The sequence below is a fragment of the Somniosus microcephalus genome, chromosome 13 (genome assembly GCF_052327205.1).
Source record: "Somniosus microcephalus isolate GS21.2 chromosome 13, FLI_Smic_1.0, whole genome shotgun sequence".
Lineage (NCBI taxonomy): Eukaryota > Metazoa > Chordata > Chondrichthyes > Squaliformes > Somniosidae > Somniosus > Somniosus microcephalus.
This window is the reverse complement of record NC_140999.1, coordinates 187,818,624-187,838,197: the sequence shown is the minus strand read 5'-3', so window position 1 is coordinate 187,838,197 and position 19,574 is coordinate 187,818,624. Positions and strand designations below refer to the sequence as shown.

General features: G+C 50.1%; 1 protein-coding gene across 1 annotated transcript in view; it reads left to right on the top strand.

Moving 5' to 3' along the window:
- Nucleotides 1-19,574, top strand: part of matn4 (matrilin 4) — a 103,416-nt gene that overhangs the window by 10,866 nt on the left and 72,976 nt on the right. The window lies entirely within an intron of this gene.

Here is a 19,574-nt window from a genome sequence, read left to right as displayed (position 1 = left end):
GAACTTCGGGTCTCCACGGGTGAGTACGCACGGGGTACTCACCCATAGGCCCAATGGAAGTGCCGATTTCCTGCATGCACTGCGCATGCGCGGGAAACCGGCACTTCCGTTCCGCTGAAAGGGGTTCAGAGTTCGAACGCGTGTGCGGGAGGGGCTGCGCGTGCGCATCGAACTTACGTTTTTTTTTACAGGTTTTCCCAGGAGGGTAAGTCTCCAGAAGTTACACATTTAAAAAGCAGGCGTACGGCCTGCTTTTTACAAGGTAAGTGGTGAATTAATTAAAATTAAAACATTTTTTCCACGGGTTTATTATTTTTAAATACTTTAAAGAAAGGTAAGTTTATTTTTAGCCCCGTTAGAAAATAAAATTATTTTTTTCAAAAATTTAAATTATTGTTTAAAATAGTTATTTCATGTAATTTATAGTTTATTTAAAAAATGTGATTTTAAAAAAAATTTATTTGAAGATTTAGTGATGTTTTGGGGCCCGTAGTATTTCTAAGTTTTTGACAGCTCTTCCTGTCAAACTTATGAATGAAGCATTCCCTGCTCCGATTGGGTCCCCATGGCCCATGTGATCCCAGGGGACGCATCGAACTAACTGCGCCCCTGGGATACACAAGCACTGTGCGCCGGCAGCTGGAGCAGGCCCAGGATTGGAATCCTACGCGGGCCCACAGCACAACGGCCGGCGCGCAAGGTAAGTGCAGGTCAGGCGGCTTACACCCGCGGGAAGCCCCCGACCCGAATTTCTGGGCCTATATCAATTTTGTGTTGAACTTTTACTGGTTTAGATAGGCACAGAGGAATCATAAAGAATATCTTGCAGTTGGCACAGGTTAGCTTTTGAATGGGTTTTGTGGGTGGATGTGTTTTATAGGACTTAGGATCATGTGGCAGATGAAACCACAGTGGATACATCTCGGGTCATGTTGACTATCTAAGGTTCTGTTTGCTATCAGAAGTGGATTGCATCAAGTTGCTTGTTCCTTGGTCATTTAGATTTGTGTAAGGGTTTGGGTTTGGTGTCGTGCCAGATCAGAGATACTAAGAATTGTGCTCTCATGGTTCTGAAGAGCAGTATGAGATATCTGAGAGAGTATTTGTCCCTCCAGGAGAGTCTTGGTAGCTACAATGTTGCTGATCTACATTGGCTCCCGGCAACGCCTCAATTTTATAATTCTCATCCTTGTTTTCAAGTCGATCCATGGCCAAGCTCCTCCCTATCTCTGTAACCTCCTCCAGCCCTACAACCCTCCGAGATCTCTGCACTCCTCCAATTCTGGCCTCTTGCACATCCCCAATTTTCTTCACCTCAGCATCGGCCTTCAGCTGCCTTGGCCCAAAACTTTGTAAATTCCCTCCCTTAACCTCTCCGCCTCTCTAGCTTCCTCCCCTCCTTTAACATGCTCCTTAAAACCTATCTCTTTGACCAAGCTTTTGGCCACCTGTCCTAATATCTCCTGGTGTGGCTCAGTGTCAAATTTTGTCTGGTAACGCTCCTGTGAAGCGCCTTGGGACGTTTTACCATGTTAAAGGCACTATATAAATGCAAGTTGTTATTGATACTGTGGTAAACCACTGTTAACTCTGTACATGTCTGTGTGGTAAACCACTGTTAACTCTGTACAGGTCCGGGCATGTCTCCGCCCCTGGCTCCACCCCTAAGCCCGGGTATAAAGGTGACTCACCACTCTTCCCCCGGGAGCTCTTAGGATGGATCCACTAGCAGAGGCATGCTCCAGTTCTTAGTCAATAAAAGCCTACTTCGTATAAGTTCAACTCGTAGTCTTTGGTGTTGTTGATAGTGCATCAATTTTATTGACTAAATTTTCGACATGGAGCAAATCTTGAAGCCGGAACGTTTAGACCTGGATCCTCAAGCAGCAGATGCAGCCAATAACTTTGAACACTGGCTGAGCTGTTTCGAAGCCTTCCTGGAGGCCTCCAGCACTACCGTCACTACAGATGACGCGAAATGGCTCGTCTTGAACTCACGGGTGAGCCACCGAGTCTACTCGATCATCCGAGATGCCACAACTTACGCGGCCGCCATCGCGACGCTAAAGGAACAATACGTGAGGCCTGTTAACGAGGTCTACGCCAGACACCTCCTGGCTACCCGAAAACAACGCCCCGGGGAATCGGGCGCCGAATATTTACTGGCACTGAGAGTCCTCGGCCGGGCTTGTAATTGCAAAGCGGTGACGGCCAAGGAATGCACAGAAGACCTGATCCGAGACGCCTACGTAGCCGGCATCAGGTCCAACTATACTCGGCAGAGGCTGCTGGAACAGAGGGGGCTCGACCTGCAGAAGACGGTGGCCCTCGCTAACTCATTAGACGTGGCCCTCCAGAACATGGACGCCTACCCCCCTGACCAGATGCCCACGTGGATGTCACGGGAGCAGCCATCTTGGGACCCGGTAAGGCCACAAGCCGCCAGCAGCCCAACTACAGCTGCAATGACCAGAGGCCAGAAATGCTACTTCTGCGGCCAGGCCAAGCACCCCAGACAGCAATGCCCAGCAAAGGACGCGACCTGCTCCAAATGCGGCAAGAAAGGCCACTACGCGAGAGTGTGCAGAGCGAAATCGACCCCCAATTCCAGCAGCGCCACGTGTGAACCGTGCAGGCCGCCATTTTGGACCCCACCAACCACGTGTGAGCCGTGCGGGCCGCCATTTTGGGCACCACCAGCCGCGGGGGAGCCGCCATCTTGGACACCATTTCGGGACCAGGCCCCCGGCGCGGGCGAATACTACAGCGACCCACCGACCTCGACGATGGCCTCCATCACCCTGGACCAATCTAGGCCCCATCAACTAGCCAGGTCCATGATGAACGTAAAGGTAAATGGCCATGCCACAAATTGCCTTTTCGACTGCGGAAGCACGGAGAGCTTCATCCACCCCGACACGGTGCGACGCTACTCCCTATCGGTTATGCACACACGCCACCAGGTCTTTATGGCCTCAAAGTCCCATACGGCGGACGTCGGCGGCTACTGTGTAGCGACTCTGACAGTGAACGGCGTGGAGTACAGAGATTTTAAATTCGTCGTCCTGCCACAGCTCTGCGCTCCCGTACTGCTAGGATTAGACTTCCAGTGCCATCTGGAGAGCGTCACGATGGCATATGGCGAGCCCCTGCCCCCACTTACAGTCTGCAGCCGGCAGAATTTAAACACGGCGCCGCGCAAAGTATGCAGCCTGTCCACCCTGAAGGTCAAACCCCCCCCCCCCGTTGTTCGCTAACCTCGCCAAAGACTGCAAGCCAATTGCTACTAAAAGCAGGCGGTACAGTGCCGGGGATAGGAGCTTTATTAAATCAGAAGTAGAAAGACTCCTGAGGGAAGGGATTATCGAGGGCAGCACCAGCCCATGGCGAGCCCAAGTGGTGGTAGTAAAGACCGGCGAAAAACAGCGCCTGGTTATTGATTACAGCCAGACGATCAATCGATACACGCAATTAGACGCATACCCACTTCCCCGCATATCTGACATGGTCAACCAGATAGCACAATACCGGGTATTCTCGACGATTGATCTGAAGTCGGCATACCACCAGCTCCCCATCAGGCCTGAGAACCGCCAGTACACGGCCTTCGAGGCTGACGGTCACCTCTACCACTTCCTCCGAGTCCCCTTTGGCGTCACCAACGGGGTCTCGGTCTTCCAAAGGGAGATGGACCGGATGGTTGACCAGAATGCGCTGCAGGCCACCTTCCCCTATCTAGACAACGTCACCATCTGCGGCCATGACCGGCAGGACCACGACGCCAACCTAGAAAAATTCCTCCGTACGGCCCAACGGCTGAATCTGACATACAACAGAGAAAAATGTATGTTCCGCACCATGCGCCTCGCTATTCTTGGCTGCGTGGTGGAAAACGTCTGACATACAACAGAGAAAAATGTATGTTCCGCACCATGCGCCTCGCTATTCTTGGCTGCGTGGTGGAAAACGTCTGACATACAACAGAGAAAAATGTATGTTCCGCACCATGCGCCTCGCTATTCTTGGCTGCGTGGTGGAAAACGGAGTCATCGGCCCCGACCCCGACCGAATGCGCCCCCTCCTGGAACTACCCCTTCCCCACTGCCTAAAAGCCCTGAAGAGATGCCTAGGGTTCTTCTCTTACTACGCCCAGTGGGTGCCCAACTATGCGGACAAAGCCCGGCCCCTCATCAAGTCAACCTCTTTCCCCCTGACGGCAGAGGCCCGTGCGGCCTTCACCCTCATAAAAGAGGACATTGCGAAGGCCACAATGCACGCAGTGGATGAGTCCATCCCTTTCCAAGTGGAGAGCGATGCATCCGACTTCGCCCTAGCCGCAACCCTTAACCAGGTGGGGAGACCCGTGGCCTTCTTTTCACGGACCCTCCAGGGCCCCGAAATTCGACACTCCTCAGTCGAGAAGGAGGCCCAGGCGATAGTGGAGGCTGTACGGCACTGGAGGCATTACCTGGCCGGTAAACGTTTCACCCTGCTCACTGACCAACGGTCAGTAGCATTTATGTTTAACAACAGACAAAGGGGGAAAATCAAAAATGATAAGATATTGCGGTGGAGGATCGAGTTATCCACCTACAACTACGATATCTTATACCGGCCCGGGAAACTTAATGAGCCCCCAGACGCCCTATCCCGTGGGACATGTGCCAACGCACAAGTCGATAGGCTACGGACCCTCCACAATGATCTCTGCCACCCGGGGGTCACCAGGTTCTTCCATTTTATTAAAGCTCGCAACCTGCCTTACTCCATCAAGGAGGTCAGGACCATGACCAGGAACTGCCAGGTCTGCGCCGAATGCAAACCGCATTTTTATAGGCCAGACAGGGCACACCTGATTAAAGCCACCCGCCCCTTCGAACGTCTCGGCGTCGATTTCAAGGGGCCCCTTCCCTCCTCTGACCGCAACACGTACTTCCTCAATATTATTGACGAGTACTCCCGTTTCCCCTTCGCCATCCCCTGCCCGGACATGACCAGCGCCACAGTCATCAGGTGCCTCAACGACCTGTTCGCCATATTTGGCTTCCCCAATTACATCCACAGTGACAGGGACTCGTCGTTCATGAGCGACGAGCTGCGCCAGTACCTGCTCGAGAAGGGCATAGCCACGAGCAGGACTACCAGCTACAACCCCCGGGGTAACGGACAGGTAGAGAGGGAGAACGCAATGGTGTGGAAGACCGCCATGCTCGCCCTAAAATCCAAGGGCCTCCCAATCTCCCGCTGGCAAGATGTCCTCCCCGATGCGCTCCACTCCATACGATCACTGCTCTGTACTGCCACAAACGCCACCCCTCACGAGAAGATGTTCATCTTCCCCAGGAAATCCACCTCGGGGACATCACTACCGCCATGGCTGACGTCTCCGGGACCCGTCCTGCTCAGGAAACACGTGAGGAGCCATAAGACGGACCCCCCTGGTCGAAAAGGTTCACCTCCTCCACGCCAACCCACAGTACGCCTACGTGGCGTATCCTGACGGGCGGGAGGACACAGTCTCAATTCGAGACCTCGCACCCTCAGGTACCACCCGAAACACCATCGATCACCATCCACTACCTCCACCCACCACCACTACCCACGACGCACCACTGGGCTGTCTACCACGAACTGACGACATGCCGGTGCCATCCCTACCCCGAGAGGACGACACGCCAGTGCTCCGTCCCACGCGCGAAGCGGCCGCGGGCAAAGAACCGCCACAACCGGCACCATGAAGATCATTACGGCAGACAAGACCCCCGGAGAGACTTTCGTATACGAACTTTTGAAACACTTCACCCCGCCGGACTCTTTTTTAAACGAGGGGTGAATGTGGTAAACCACTGTTAACTCTGTACAGGTCCGGGCATGTCTCCGCCCCTGGCTCCACCCCTAAGCCCAGGTATAAAGGTGACTCACCACCCTTCCCCCGGGAGCTCTTAGGATGGATCCACTAGCAGAGGCATGCTCCAGTTCTTAGTCAAAAAAAGCCTACTTCGTATAAGTTCAACTCGTAGTCTTTGGTGTTGTTGATAGTGTATCATATACGTCAGGGCGAAGTTGGCTATCTTTAAGTAACATTGAATTATAAGAGTAAGACTTGTGTGAGAGATTTGATCTGGGTTTCTTGGGAATGTGATAACTTTGAGCATTTCATGGCCCTTGAAATCATTTTGAAGAGTTTCCTTACGTGAGTTTAAGATGACAAAAGTTTGGGTGTGAAAATTATAGTTCTTTATAGGTTAAAAATGTTACTTGGGTGACGAGAGTCCAGTGTATGCTATTCTAAACCAATTTTTGATATCACCTGTTAACAGCACTAACAATATGGTAAATTATTGATTTTTTTTAATCCCAATATTTATCAAGTTTTGCAAGAAGGGCCTTGGGCAGTTAATTGCAATGGGTCATAAGAACATAATAACATAACAAATAGGAGCTGGAGTAGGCCATTTGGCCCTTCGAGCCTGTTCTTCCATTCAACAAGATCATGGATGATCTTCTACCTCAACTCCACCTTTCCGCAATATCCCCATATCCCTTAATTCCCAAAATTTTTTCGACCTCTGTCTTGAATATACTCAATGACTGAGCATCCACAGCTCTCTGGGGTAGAGAATTCTAAAGATTCACAACCCTTTGAGTGAACAAATTTCTCCTCGTCTCAGTCCTAAATGGCCGACCCCTTATTTTGAGACTTTGACCCCTGGTTCTAGATTCCCCAGCGAGGGGAAACATTTTCTCAGCATTAACCCTGTCAAGCCCCTTAAGAATTTGACATGTTTCAATTAGATCACCTCTCATTTTTTCTAAACTCTAGGGAATATAGGCCTAGTCTACGCAATCTCTCCTCATAGGGCAATCACCTCATCCCAGGAACCAGTCTCATGAACCTTCGTTGCACTCCCTCTAAGGCAAGTAAGCCTTTCCTTAGGTAAGGAGACCAGAACTGTACACAGGGTCATTCTTCTTTAAAAGGTGATCTACTCCAATTAGACGTGTATATGCTATTTGTGGACCTGTTCCATGCATTCCTCTTAACTGAATCATCTTTAAAAGGCGGTCAGTGCCAAAAGCAGATATAGAATTTAATTAAATTCTGTTTCATTTTCTCCAAGAAAATACCATGAACTACAAAGTACCCAAAAACTGCTCCCGGCTCCAATGCTAGATTAACCAAGTAATGAACAATCATTGCCGCAGATCATTTGTGACTGGGCCCGATGGGTGCACTGTTTAGAAAGCTACGTGATAACGTTGCCTATTCATTTCTAAGGAAGTCTGTTCTATAAAAGAAAATGTTCATCTGAGACTGCCGATGGGAAAATGTTTTCCATTCTAATGCATAATGAAGCCTGTTTTAACATTTTATAAATCTAGAAACTGTTCGCAGAAAAACCCTGAAGCAGTCATATGATGTTCCTTCGTCCGCTATTTGGATGGAAATGTTAACCCTCTCAAAATGAACGGTAATTTCTAACGGGTTAGCTGAGCCATGGTACCGGGGCACCAAGATCTATTCCAGGCCCTACCATATACCCCCACACAACCTCCGCCTCACCCTCAATCCAGTAAAACATTCTTGCCTCTTGTGTTTTACCGGATGCCCCATACTTGCAAGAGGCTCCCGGTGTGGTCCGCATATGTGACGGGGGCTCCGAGGTTAGAAATCACTATCTAACACGACTAAAAGGCATTTTTCTATTCAATCTCGGGCTGTGGGCGGCGTTGGCAAGGCCAGCTTTTATTGCCCAACACTAGCTTCCCTTGAGAAGATGGTGGTGGGACTTCTTGAACCGCTGCAGTCCGTGTGGTGAAGGTGCTCCCACAGTGCCGTTAGGGAGGGAGCTCCAGGATTTTGACCCAGCGGCGATGAAGGGACGGCCAGTATGTGTCCAAGTCGGGATGGTTATGTGACCTGGAGGGGAACTGGGAGGTGGTGGTGTTCCCATGCGCCTGCTGCCCTTGTCCTTCTAGGTGGTAGAGGTCGCGGGTTTGGGAGGTGCTGCCAAAGAAGCCTTGGCGTGTTGTGGCAGTGCATCCTGTGGATAGTACACACTGCAGCCACGGTGCGCCGGTGGTGGAGGGAGGGAAGGTTCTACCACTATAAGCTGGGAATTTCCTCTGGGTTCACCCAGTCAGCCACTGGAAGATCGCCAGAATCCCTGTTTTCTGATGTATCTGGGATTCTGATGGCTGAAGGAAATTCGCAGCGATAACGTTTGACAGTTTTACACTCCCAACAGTGTTTCCAGTATAATTTTATGTGGCTCCCCTGATGTTCTCTGGATTGTTTCATTGATGAGCTTATAAGATATCATCCATATGTTATTTATACGCCTTTGACCAATACACAATAGCATCCACTAGAACTGGTAATCCTAAAGGGGAGGGAAGCTTTACATTTGAAACATAGACCGAGGATTTTGAAACATTTATAACAACACTCGTTATTCACCTGTGGCAGTTCACACAAGGAGTCCACCAGGTGTAGTCTTCAGGTGAAATGGGGTTAGAAGCCAGGAGGACAATTGGACCAAAACACACAGATGTAATTCAGTCCCGATATTGAAGTCATAAAATCAATCCTTATTTTTATATTCCATTAGTATAGATCCCTATGTCCATATCTGTGATGTAAACTTGCCCCATGTAATTACACCCTGGAGCTGCTGCAGCGCCTCCTCTGGGGGAGTGTGTAATAACAGTTTGACATGCTTACAAAGACAAATCCCTTATAAATGTGGACATTGGATTTTATAATGCTGGAGATGACAGATGTAACATTTTTAACATGTCATAGACATAGACAATACAAATATAAGCTGTCAATATTTTTTTCAATGTCCAAAACAGCAAGAGTAATTTTCTTTTAAAGAAGCATTATCTCTGGATACTGAGGGGGGCTTCAAACAAGCTGGAACAGCCAGGCACATCCTTCTCCCTAACTTGATGGAAAATCTATTGTGTTGGTTGCTCAACAACAACAACTTGCATTTATATAGCACCTTTAACCGTAGCAAAGCTGTGTCAGCTGTGGCTCAGTGGGCAGCACACTTGCCTCTGAGTCACGAAGGTTGTGAGTTCATAATCCCACTCCAGGGACTTAAGCACATAAAGCTAGGCTGACACTCCAGTGCAGTACTGTGCCGTCGGAGGTGCCGTCTTTTGGATGAGACGTTAAAACCGAGGCCCCGTCTGTTCTCTCGGGTGGACGTAAAAGATCCCACGGCCACTATTTCAAAGAAGAGCAGGGGAGTCGTCCCCAGTGTCCTGGGGCCAATATTTATCCCTCAACCAACATCACTAAAACAGATTATCTGGTCATTATCACATTGTTGTTTGTGGGCAAATTGGCTGCAGCGTTTCCTACATTATAACAATGACTCCATTTTAAAAGTGCTTGGCTGTAAAGCACTTTGAGACGTCCAGTGGTCGTGAAAGGCACTATAGAAATGCAAGTCTTTTTTTTTAAATGTCCCAAGGCACTTCACAGGAGCGATTATCAAACAAAATTTAACACCGAGCCACCTAATGCGATATTAGGATAGGTAACCAAAAGCTTGGTCAAAGGTAGGCTTTGAGGGGCATCTTAAAGGAGGAGTGAGAGGTAGAGAGGCGGAGAGGTTTAGGGAGGGAATTCCAGAGCTTAGGGTCTAGGCAGCTGAAGGCATGGCCGCCAATGGTGGAGCGATTAAAATCAGGGATGTGCAAGAGGCCAGCATCAGAGGATCTCGAAGGGTTGTGGGGCTGGAGGAGGTTACAGAGATAGGGAGGGGGGGGGCGAGGCCATGGCGGGATTTGAAAACAAGGATGAAAATTTTAAAATCGAGGTGTTGCCGGATCGGGAGCCAATGTAGATCAGCGAGCACAGGGGGTGATGGGTGAACGGGACTTGGTGCGAGTTAGGACACGCAGCAGTGAGCACAGGGGGTGATGGGTGAACGGGACTTGGTGCGAGTTAGGACACGGGGCAGCAGAGTTTTGGATAAGCTCAAGTTTATGTAGGGTGGAATATGGGAGGCCGGCCAGGAGTGCGTTGGAATATTGAGTCTAGAGGTAAGAAAGACATGGATGAGGGTTTCAGCAGATGAGCTGAGGCGGGGGCGGAGACGGGCGATGTTCCGGGGTTTGAAGTAGGGCGGTGATGGAGCGGATATGTGGTCGGAAACTCATCTCGGTGTCAAACACGACACCAAGGGGTGCGAAGGGTCTGGTTCAGCCTCAGACGGTTGCCAGTGAGAGGGATGGAGTTGGTGGCTAGGGAACAGCGTTTGTGGCGGGGACCGGAGACAATGATTTCAGTTTTCCCAATATTTAGCTGGAGGTCATTTCTGCTCATCCAGTGCTGCAAACAGTGAGACAAATCAAAGAGCGTGAAGGGGTCGAGAGAGGCTGTGGTGAGGTAGGGCTGGGTGTCACCAGCGAACATGCGGAATATGCTCAGCAGAGACAGCGTTTGTTCCGCAGCAGAAACTTATTGCTCAACATTTTTATTCCTGGAGTCCGGATGGAATTTTTGCCTGAACTTAGAAACATCTTTTTTTGGCAGGTAAATGAGTGAGGTGGTTATGGTATTTTATCACCATTACTTCATTGTGTACCAAAGAACAAAAAATTGCAAGAAAAAAATAATTATTTTATTTTTACAAATAGTCCAGGGATATGTGCGGAGTATTAGAGTATTATATTTACTCTGGGCACCAAATATAGATAAGTGGATAAAAAGAAAGACTTGCATTTATATAGCCTCAGTTATATGACCTCAGGACGTCCCAAAGCGCTTTACAGCCAATGAAGTACTTTTTGAAGTGTAGTCACTGTTGTAATGTATGAAATGCGGCAGCCAATTTGCGCACAGCAAGCTCCCACAAACAGCAATATGATAATGACTGGATAATCTGTTTTAGTGATGTCGATTGGTGGATAAATATTGGCCAGGACACCCGGGAGAACTCCCCTGCTCTTCTTTTAATAGTGCCCTGGGATCTTTTACGTCCACCTGAGAGAGCAGGCGGGGCCTCGGTTTAATGTCTCATCTGAAAGGCGGCATTTTCAAACTTGGTAAAGCACATTACACAGCAGTTTCCCATTTGCCAATACTGCAAATGCTATGCCTTGGCTCAGTGGGTAGCACTCACGCTTGAGCACATAAAGCTAGGCTGACGCTCCCAGTGCAGTGCTGAGGGAATGCTGCACTGTCGGAGGTGCCGCCTTTCAGATGAGACATTAAAACCGAGGCCCCCGTCTGCCCTCTCAGGTGGACGTAAAAGATCCCACGGCCACTATTTCAAAGAAGAGCAGGGGAGTTATCCCGGGTGTCCTGGCCAATATTTATCCACCAATCGACATCACTAAAACAGATTATCCAGTCATTATCATATTGCTGTTTGTGGGAGCTTGCTGTGTGCAAATTGGCTGCTGTGTTTCATACCTTACAACAGTGACTACACTTCAAAAAGTACTTCATTGGCTGAAAGCGCTTTGGGACGTCCTGAGGTCATATAACTGAGGCTATATAAATGCAAGTCTTTCTTTCTTTTTATCCACTTATCTATATTTGGTGCCCAGAGTAAATATAATACTCTAATACTCCGCACATATCCCTGGACTATTTGTTGTGAAAATAAAATAATTATTTTTTTCTTGCAATTTTTTGTTCTTTGGTGTTTTAAGTGGGGATGAGTGTTTAATATTGGACAATGAGTGCGACACAGTGAGGTTTCGGCTTATCAGTTCCATCCAGGAGTGATTCCAATTCAAACCACTGCTGCAGGGTTTATGCTGTCCAAACAGTAGCCTATTTCCTATCCGGTTCTAATCTACTCCAGCGTGTTCCATAAATATAACGTAGATCAGGGTTATGTCACTGAGCCCAAAGGTTTCAACACTTATTAATATAAAGCTAATAATTCACCTACGCCAAGACGAAATTAATCATTATAGGAAAGAGAAAGTGCTTGAAATTATACTGTGCACAGTTCTGGTTGCCATATTATAAAAGGCGACGGAAGCACAAGAGAAGGTGCAAAAAAGGTTTTACAAGGATGCTAATTGAGGTGTATAAAATTACGAGGGGCCTCGATAGAGTGGATAGGAAGGAACTGTTTCTCTTGGCAGAGAGGTCAATAACCAGGGGGCATCGATTGAAAGTAATGGGTCGGAGGTTTAGTGGGGAGTTGAGGAGAAATGTTTTCACCCAGAGGGTGGTGGGGGTCTGGAACTCACTGCCTGAAAAGGTGGTAGAGGCAGAGACCCTCATCACATTTAAAAAGTACTGAAGTGCCATAACCTACAGGGCTACAGACCAAGAGCTGGCAGGTGGGATTAGGCTGGATCGTTCTTCGTCGACCAGCGCGGACACAATGGGCCGATTGGACTCCTTCCGTTCTGTAAATTTCTATGAACTTCTATGCTACCAGAACTGAAAGGTTATACCCATCAGGAAAGACTGAACAGGCTGGGTCTCTTTTCTCTAGAAGGCTGAGGGGTGACCTAATAGCGGTCCTTAAAATCATGAAAGGCTTTGATAGAGTAGATACAGAGAGAATGTTTCCACTTGTGGGGAAGAGCAAAACTAGGGGCCATAAATGTAAGATAGTCACCAAGAAATCCAATAGGGAATTCAGGAGAAACTTCTTTACCCAGAGAGTGGTGAGAATGTGGAACTCGCTACCACAGGGAGTGGTTGAGGCGAATAGTATAGACGCATTTAAGGGGAAGCTAGATAAACACATGAGGGAGAAAGGAATAGAAGGCTATGCTGATAGAGTAAGATGAAGGAGAGTGGGGGAGGCTGGTGTGGAGCATAAACACCGGCATGGACCAGTTGGGCTGAATGGCCTGTTTCTGTGCTGCACATTCTATAATTTTATGTAAAACAGAGAGAGGCCATCCGTTGTCGACATAAAACATAGATTAATGTTTTGGGTAGAGTTTTGATGAAGTCTCTACATTTACAAGGATCAAATATAGATCCTCTCACACCACCTCCCATCACCAACCACTTAACTAGGGGCAACGGACACATAATAGACCACTAGTTATCTGAAGCTCCCTCCTCACCTCTCCTCACTGGACCAGAGTGTCCAAAAGGCCATATGAGGCCCCAAGCCTTGGCAATCCAACCCTTGAAAAGCCCAGACCACTCAGTCCAATTTGTGATTATATTTCATGTTTGGTAGGTTTGAGGGCTGATCGGATGGAGGAGTTTAAAATGTTAAAAGGATTCGATAGGGTAGATACGGGGAAACTACTTCCTCTGGTGGAGGAATCAAGAACGAGGAGACGTAATCTTAAAATTAGAGCTCGGCCATTCAGGAACGAAATCAGGAAGCACCTCTTCACACAAAGGGTAGTAGAAATCTGGAACGCTCTCCCCAGAAGGCTGTAGCTGCTGGGGGACAATTGGAGCTTTCAAGACCGAGGTCGATGGATTTTTGTTGGGTAACGGTATCAAGAGATATGGAGCAAAGGCGGGTAAATGGAGTTCAGCCGCGATCTAATTGAATGGCGAAACATGCCCGAGGGGCCGAATGACCTCCTCCTGTTCCTAATGTTCCTATGTTTCAATTGATGGATAAATCGTATATCAGAACGCCAAGACCTGTTATCAGCAGCCATTTGCAATATATGTAAATTAACGGGACCATGGATTAATACTTTATATGTGTCCCCAAGATGCCATGGTGTGCATCTGTGTGGTGCACAGAGGCAAAAGATTGGACTCCCCTGTACTAGGGATAATGGTACAAAAACCACAGTGCATGGCGTTACCCCAACAAGCTGTGAGGAGCTGGATTCCAACCCAGCCTCCAATGGTTGTCAATGAGTGTCAGCCGTGGCTCAGTGGGCAGCACCCTCGCCTCAGAGTCAGAAAGTTGTGGGTTCAAGTCCCCACTCCAGTGACTCGAGCACAAAAATCTAGGCTGACACTCCAGTGGAGTGCTGCATTGTCGGAGGTGCCGTCTTTCGGATGAGATATTAAACCGAGGCCCCCGTCTGCTCTCTCAGGTGGATGTAAAAGATCCCATGGCCACTATTTCGAAGAAGCACAGTGGGAGTTATCCCCGGTGTCCTGCCCAATATTTATCCCTCAATTAACATCACCTGCTCATTTGTGGGAGCTTGCTGTGCGCAAATTGGCTGCCGTGTTTCCTACATTACAACAGTGACTGCACTTCAAAGGTACTTAATTGACTGCAAAGCGCTTTGGGATGTCCGGTGGTCGTGAAAGGCGCTATAGAAATGCAAGCCATTTTTGATTGAGATGTCCCTCACCTCCATTTTTTTGTTGTTGTGACTTTGTTAATGGGGGCCAGTCCTGTGTCACACCACGCCCACCACTACAAAAGGGAACCTTTTTTCACAGCGGGTTAGAGAAAATGACACTGTCTCCATAGCTGCACCACCATCAGTCTTAAGGAGCCAGGCTTAACCCGTTATGATCTAAACTGTGCAAACCTCAATCACCCAGTTTGAATAATTTGGTAGTAATCTCAGTACAGAAGGAGGCCATTCGGTCCAACGCTTGTGCGAAGCGCCCTGGGACGTTTTACTACGTTAAAGGCACTATATAAATGCAAGTTGTGGTTGTTACACCTCTTGGACCTGACTCCTCTTTCCCCGTGCTCTTTAATATTTCTCTTCACAGACGTTTATTTAATTCCCTTTTGACTTGGCTTATCCTAATAGTCTTTAGCTTGAAAACAATGCTTCAAACTGTCCCCTTCATGCTCTCAGTACCAATTCTGAGTTGATGCCCCCCTTGTTACCGATTCATCAACCAGGCGACAGAGTTCAATATTCCCCTCGGACGTTTTCCCACAATCTGAACACTAAATTCCCCTGCATCTCCTTCACTGTGTACAACAGACGTGTTTTTATGCCTCTCATTATAACTTATATCAACAACTTGCATTTATTCAGCGCCTTTAACGTAGCAAGACGTCCCAAGGCGCTTCACAATAAAAATTCTGACATCGAGCCACAAAAGGAGAAATCAGGACAGGTGACCAACAGCTTGGTCAGGAGTTGGGTTTTTTAAGGAGCGTCTTTAAAGGAGGAGAGAGAGGCGGAGAGGTTTAAGGAGGGAATTCCAGCCCTTAGGGCCAAGGCAGCTGAAGGCTGGGGGAAAAAAAACCATCCTCTCATGCCTGGTATCACCCTGGTACACCCGTGCTTCAAATCTTTATTTCAGCTCACTTCTTGTCCCTGTGCTTCACAGAAAAAGAGAACTTGCATTTATATAGCGCCTTTGGCGACCTCAAGGGGTGTCTCTGGAGAGGGAGCATGCCGTGTCCGCCGATAAGCTTGAGGCTTTCCGCGGCCGGTGGGTACCGGAGGGACTGGAGTGCACTAGAACATAAGTAGTAGGAGCAGGAGAAGGCCATATGGCCCCTCGAGCCTGCTCCGCCATACAGCCCCTCGAGCCTGCTCCGCCATACGGCCCCTCGAGCCTGCTCCGCCATACGGGCCCCTCGAACCTGCTCCGCCATACGGCCCCTCGAGCCTGCTCCACCATACGGGCCCCTCGAACCTGCTCCGCCATACGGCCCCTCGAACCTGCTCCACCATACGGCCCCTCGAACCTGCTCCGCCATACGGCCCCTGGAACCTGCTCTGCCATACGGCCCCTCGAACCTGCTCTGCCGTACGGCCCCTCAAACCTGCTCCGCCATTCCGCTGATCTTCTACCTCAACTCCGCTTTCCCGCCCTAGCCCCATATCCCTTGCTTCCAAAAGTATTTTAAAATTCCCTTAATGTCCAAAGCATTGTGGATAAAGGGAACACAATTATAATTTGCTAAGTTTATATTCGTTAGTTTTGTCATCATCTGCAACTTACGTTTGTAACCTTCTAAAAAGGGGTCACTTATGGTTTAAGCGTTCACATTTGATGATTCAATCACCCTTATCAATAAGAGTTAACGATCTCAGGACATGCCAAAGAGCTTTACAGTCAATTATGTACTTTTTGAAGTACTCTACGACCGAAAAGTGCATAGTGCAGCCTGCAGTATAACTGTCTTCTGCAAATCGCATTCGTCACCAAGTGGGAGGTTGAAATGATCAGTTTCATCACAGGGAGTGACCACTGTGCAATGGTCAGGTTCATCACAGGGAGTGACCACTGTGCAATGGTCAGTTTCATCACAGGAAGTGACCACTGTGCAATGGTCAGGTTCATCACAGGAAGTGACCACTGTGCAATGGTCAGTTTCATCACAGGGAGTGACCACTGTGCAATGGTCAGTTTCATCACAGGGAGTGACCACTGTGCAATGGTCAGTTTCATCACAGGGAGTGACCACTGTGCAATGGTCAGTTTCATCACAGGGAGTGACCACTGTGCAATGGTCAGTTTCCTCACAGGGAGTGACCACTGTGCAATGGTCAGTTTCATCAGAGGGAGTGACCACTGTGCAATGGTCAGTTTCATCAGAGGGAGTGGCCACTGTGCAATGGTCAGTTTCCTCACAGGGAGTGACCACTGTGCAATGGTCAGTTTCCTCACAGGGAGTGACCACTGTGCAATGGTCAGTTTCATCAGAGGGAGTGACCACTGTGCAATGGTCAGTTTCATCACAGGGAGTGACCACTGTGCAATGGTCAGTTTCCTCACAGGGAGTGACCACTGTGCAATGGTCAGTTTCATCAGAGGGAGTGACCACTGCAATGGTCAGTTTCATCACAGGGAGTGACCACTGTGCAATGACCATGAATTGGACCCATTCCCTCCCTGAGTCTGAGAGTTGCTAGGACTCCCCACCTCAGCCTAGGTTTATCTGGCAGCGGCTGGGGCTCGGTGTCCAGCCCGCTGTCCTGGCCTGCAGACCCGGCTACTTACTGCAGTGTGTCCGGCTGTGCTGTGCGGAGAGCGCTGAATCCCCGGACATTGTGCGGGAGGGCGGTGGGTCGCTGTCCCCTGGGCTCTCTCTGCTGTCCCTGTCCCGCTGGCTCTGGCTCCCTCTCCCCGCCCCGATGCTGCTCCAGTCTCCAAGGTCCCGACGCCTTGCCTCTGTTTGCTTTTCCTCTTCTTCCATCTGCTCAACACGCGGCTCGTTCTCACGCCCTCCCCTCCCCGCGATCTGTCAACAAGGAAATGAGAGAGAGGAGCTGGGGAACCTAGCAAAGGCTGAGACTGGGAGAGGAGAGAAGACTGGGAGAGGGAGGGAGACTGGGAGAAGGAGAGAGAGAGACTGAGAGAGGGAGAGAGAGACGGAGAGAGGGAGAGAGAGACTGGGAGAGGGAGAGAGAGAGACTGGGAGACTGAGAGAGGGAGAGAGAGAGACTGGGAGGGAGAGAGACAGAGAGGGAGGGAGAGAGAGACGGAGAGAGGGAGAGAGAGAGAGACAGAGAGAGAGGGAGAGAGAGACTGAGAGAGGGAGGGAGAGAGGGAGGGAGAGAGAGACTGAGAGAGGGGGTGAGAGAGGGAGAGACTGAGAGGGAGAGAGAGAGACTGGGAGAGGGAGAGAGAGAGACTGGGAGACTGAGAGAGGGAGAGAGAGAGACTGGGAGGGAGAGAGACAGAGAGGGAGGGAGAGAGAGACGGAGAGAGGGAGAGAGAGAGAGACAGAGAGAGAGGGAGAGAGAGACTGAGAGAGGGAGGGAGAGAGGGAGGGAGAGAGAGACTGAGAGAGGGGGTGAGAGAGGGAGAGACTGAGAGAGGGAGAGAGAGAGACTGGGAGAGGGAGAGAGAGAGACTGAGAAAGGGAGAGAGAGAGAGATTGGGGGAGAGAGCGGGAGGGAGAGAGAGGGAGAGAGGGAGAGAGAGACTGAGAGAGGGAGAGAGACTGAGAGAGGGAGAGAGACTGAGAGAGGGAGAGAGAGAGAGACTGGGGGAGAGAGAGACTGGGAGGGAGAGAGAGGGAGAGAGAGAGAGACTGGGAGAGGGAGAGAGAGACTGGGAGAGGGAGAGGGAGAGAGAGAGACTGAGAGAGGGAGAGAGAGAGACTGAGAGGGAGAGAGAGAGACTGAGAGAGGGAGAGAGAGACGGAGAGAGGGAGAGAGAGACTGGGAGAGGGAGAGAGAGAGACTGGGAGAGGGAGAGAGAGACTGGGAGAGAGAGAGAGACTGAGAGGGAGAGAGAGAGAGACTGGGAGAGAGAGAGAGACTGGGAGAGAGGGAGAGAGAGAGAGAGGGAGAGAGAGAGAGAGAGGGAGAGACTGGGAGAGGGAGAGAGAGACTGGGAGAGGGAGAGAGAGACTGGGAGAGGGAGACTGGGAGACAGAGAGAGAGACTGAGGGAGAGAGAGAGAGACTGGGGGAGAGAGAGACTGGGAGGGAGAGAGGGAGAAAGAGAGAGACTGGGAGAGAGGGAGAGAGAGAGAGAGGGAGAGACTGGGAGAGGGAGAGAGAGACTGGGAGAGGGAGAGAGAGACTGGGAGAGGGAGAGAGAGACTGGGAGAGGGAGACTGGGAGACAGAGAGAGAGACTGAGGGAGAGAGAGAGAGACTGGGGGAGAGAGAGACTGGGAGGGAGAGAGGGAGAGAGAGAGAGAGAGAGAGGGGGAGAGAGAGAGAGAGACAGAGAGGGAGAGAGAGAGAGAGAGAGAGAGACTGGGAGAGGGAGAGAGAGAGACTGGGAGAGGGAGAGAGAGAGACTGAGAAAGGGAGAGAGAGAGAGACTGGGGGAGAGAGAGACTGGGAGGGAGGGAGAAAGGGAGGGAGAGAGGGAGAGAGGGAGGGAGAGAGAGGGAGAGAGAGACTGAGAGAGGGAGAGAGAGACTGAGAGAGGGAGAGAGAGACTGAGAGAGGGAGAGAGAGACAGAGAGGGAGAGAGACTGAGAGAGGGAGAGAGACTGAGAGAGGGAGAGAGACAGGGAGAGAGAGGGAGAGAGAGACTGAGAGAGGGAGAGAGAGACTGAGAGAGGGAGAGAGAGACAGAGAGGGAGAGAGACTGAGAGAGGGAGAGAGACTGAGAGAGGGAGAGAGACTGAGAGAGAGAGACTGGGGGAGAGGGAGAGAGAGAGAGACGGAGAGAGAGACTGAGGGAGAGAGGGAGAGAGAGACTGGGAGAGAGAGAGACTGAGAGAGGGAGAGAGAGACTGGGAGAGGGAGAGAGAGACTGGGAGAGGGAGAGAGAGACTGGGAGAGGGAGAGAGAGACTGGGAGAGAGAGACTGGGAGAGGGAGAGAGAGAGACTGAGAGGGAGAGAGAGAGAGACTGGGGGAGAGAGAGACTGGGAGGGAGAGAGGGAGAGAGAGACAGAGAGAGAGAGAGAGAGAGAGGGAGAGAGGGAGAGACTGGGAGAGGGAGAGAGAGACTGGGAGAGGGAGAGAGAGACTGGGAGACTGAGAGAGAGAGACTGAGGGAGAGAGAGAGAGACTGGGGGAGAGAGAGACTGGGAGGGAGAGAGGGAGAGAGGGAGAGAGGGAGAGGGGGAGAGAGAGAGAGAGACTGAGAGAGGGAGAGAGAGACTGGGAGAGGGAGAGAGAGACAGGGAGAGAGAGACTGGGAGAGGGAGAGAGAGACTGGGAGAGGGAGAGAGAGAGACAGGGAGAGAGAGAGAGACTGGGGGAGAGAGAGACTGGGAGGGAGAGCGGGAGAGAGAGACAGAGAGAGAGGGAGA